This window comes from Ovis canadensis, chromosome 6, assembly GCF_042477335.2.
Source record: "Ovis canadensis isolate MfBH-ARS-UI-01 breed Bighorn chromosome 6, ARS-UI_OviCan_v2, whole genome shotgun sequence".
Lineage (NCBI taxonomy): Eukaryota > Metazoa > Chordata > Mammalia > Artiodactyla > Bovidae > Ovis > Ovis canadensis.
The window spans coordinates 126,833,884-126,836,927 of NC_091250.1; positions in this window are offsets into that span (position 1 = coordinate 126,833,884).

The following is a 3,044-nucleotide window of genomic DNA, read 5'->3' on the forward strand; positions in this document are numbered from 1 at the left end:
ACCTCACAGAAATGCCTTAACCCGGTTAATCCTGACCCTGGCCAGCTCCTCACCTGCCCCTGCAAGCAAACCATGCCTCTTCATATATATGTGGCCTATGCTGCCATTTTGCTGTTTAGAATCTTAGTTTCTCTCAAACCCAACAAGTTCCCTTCCACAGCAAAAGCAGAGAGCCTCATCTCCATTCTTGTCTACCTTTTAAGACTTAGCAGGAATTTCTGAACCTCTTATCTCTTTTCCCCACTGCTGATGTAAAAATCATTTATCTTTCTGTGCTCCCCTATCCTTCTGTTACTTAAGAATAAACTTTGAATACCAGCTAAGGAGTGGACACTAGCCATGTAGGATCCTTGGATGCCAGGCCATGTCATAGCCTTGTAGGTTGAAAGGTTAATTCAAACTCATCATAGTCAACTTGCATCAATCGCTATGGGAAACAATTTCTAAGAATTTCACTTAGGGGTTAGCATTTGACCTAAGAATTTAAAGAACTCAATACAAACCGTTTCTGAGAGAAACACCTGAATATCTATTTCACCAAAAGGAGTAACAATAAAACATCCAGGGGACAGGAAGATGTATGATATCATGATAATGTAATAGGTACATATCTGATCCTCATCTGGTTTCTGGCACAGAACTCCTAAAACTCTTGGAATTTCCAAAGTGAGAAGAATGATGAAGGCAGTGAATATTCATAACAATCTACTTTCAACCACACCTGAGTTTGTTAATGAGGTTACTTTTGGAAAGCGACTAAGGATGGGAAACCGCACTGTGATTAGAAGATTGGAACTTTCAGTCTCCACCCCACCTGCCCCCAGCCTGGCCCACATCCAGGAAGGGGAGTTGGACTGTGAGTTGAATCGATGGCCAATGAACTGCAGTTTAATCAATCATGCCAAAGTAAGGAAGCCTCCATAAAAAAACCAAGAGACAGGGTTTGGAGAGCTGTGAACACCCTGGGCGGTGAGCTCAGGGAAAGTAGCTTGAGTCCAGATAGAGCTTGGAAGCTCCACTCTCTTTCCCCCACCTTGCCCTAGGCATCTCTCCCTTCAGGCTCTTTCTAAGTTATATTCTTTTATAATAAACTGGTAGTTACTGAAATCCAAGGAGGTGTGGTTGGAACCTTCAGCCTATAGAACTGCAGCTGACAATCTGGACTTCAACTGAAGTGGGAGGAGGGGGACCTTGTAGGTCCGAGCCTGACTTCATCTATGAGGTCTGGCACTATCACCAGGTAGATAGTGTCTGAGCTGAGTTAATTTTAGGGCATTCATGTGGTGTCAAAGAATTGCTAGTGATGTCTTGGGAATAAAAGGGCTTCACCGGTGGTGAAGCCTCCTGTAGTGCAGGAAACACAGGAGACTCTGGTCCGGTCCCTGGTGGGGAAGATCCCCTGGAGGAGTGCATGGCCACTCCAGTATTCTTGCCTGGAGAATCGCATGGACAGAGGAGCCTGGCGGGCTACAGTTCTTGGGGCTGCAAAGAGTGGGACACGACTAAAGTGACTTAGCACGTACACATACACACATGCGTTAGAAAAACACATTGTCATTGATGTCAAAGTCATAACATGAGTGCTGGACACTGCTGTGGGTCTAATGTATAGTTAAGTCCTAAAGAGTATGTGCTCAGTTACTCAGTCACTCCGACTCTCTGTGACCTGAAAGACTGTAGCCCAACAGGCTCCTCTGTCCATGGGATTTCCCAGGTGAGAATACTGGAGCGATTTGCCCTTTCCTTCTCCAAAGTCCTAAAGAGTAGAGACATAATATAACATCTAAGTATAACATCATTAAGATAATAAAACTCAATTTAAACAAAACCAAAACCTGGATGAACATTTGAAATGATAACAAAGGCCTTGTTTGGGGTAAGGAAGACAGATTATAGATGTTGATTCATTTATTGTAAATAAACTATTTTCAAATTGTAATATGAAATATGTATCTCTTTTAAAAGTCAAATACACAATTGCCAGAATAAAACATTGGCCCACCACCTTTTCATCCCTACTTTTCATTCCTGAGAAGCAACCACCTTAAAAGTGTTAACACTTTTACAGTATCATGCTATTTACCTCCTTCCAGCTAAGTAGCATACTTTCGCTCTTCTTTTTCAGCTTAAGACCTTGTTGGCTTCCTAAAATGACTGTATGTGGTTTGTTTCCAGACACACCCCTTTCATGTACCTAGCATGCACATCCAAACAGGCTGTTCATTTTGTGTTTAATTCATCACACTGATGATTATCATTTTTGCATTTTTTCTGTAGGTTTTATACCTCACTTAAAAGCTTATTTTTAAACGAGCAAGGAAACGCCATTTGCTTTAGTAGGACAAGAGCGAGAGTTCCATAGGAAGAAATGCAAAAGCAAAATCAGAAACCAAGATTCCATGGTACCTGAATCCCAGATCTATAGGATTTTTTAAAAGCCTCCTTGTGAACTGTTAAGTACATATAGAAAATATTAAGCATCAATATGCACTATGAGTAATTTTAAAATGCAAAAAGAAAATTGTTAAAAGCAGGGACTTGGATATACATCAATGTTCACAGCAGGATTACTCACAATAGTCAAAAGGTAGAAACAGCATAAGTGACCACTAACAAATGAATGGATAAACAAAACGTGATACAGGCATACAATGAGCTATGATTCCACCTTACGAGCAAGAGAAGTCTGACACGTGCTACAACATGGATGAACTTTGAAGACAAGACACTAAGTGAAATAAGTGAAGTTGCTCAGTCGTGTCCGACTCTTTGTGACCCCATGGACCATAGCCTACCAGGCTGCTCCATCCATGGGATTTTCCAGGCAAGAGTACTGGAGTGGCTTGCCTTTTCCTTCTCCAGGGGATCTTCCTGACCCAGGGATCAAACCCAGGTCTCTCCCGCACTGTAGGTAGATGCTTTACCATCTGAACCACTGTAAGCCAGTTGCAAAAGGACACACTGTGATTTCATCATATGAGCTACCAAGAGTAGTCAGCTTCTTAGAGACAGAAAGTGCAATGGAGATTGCCAGGATCTGAGGG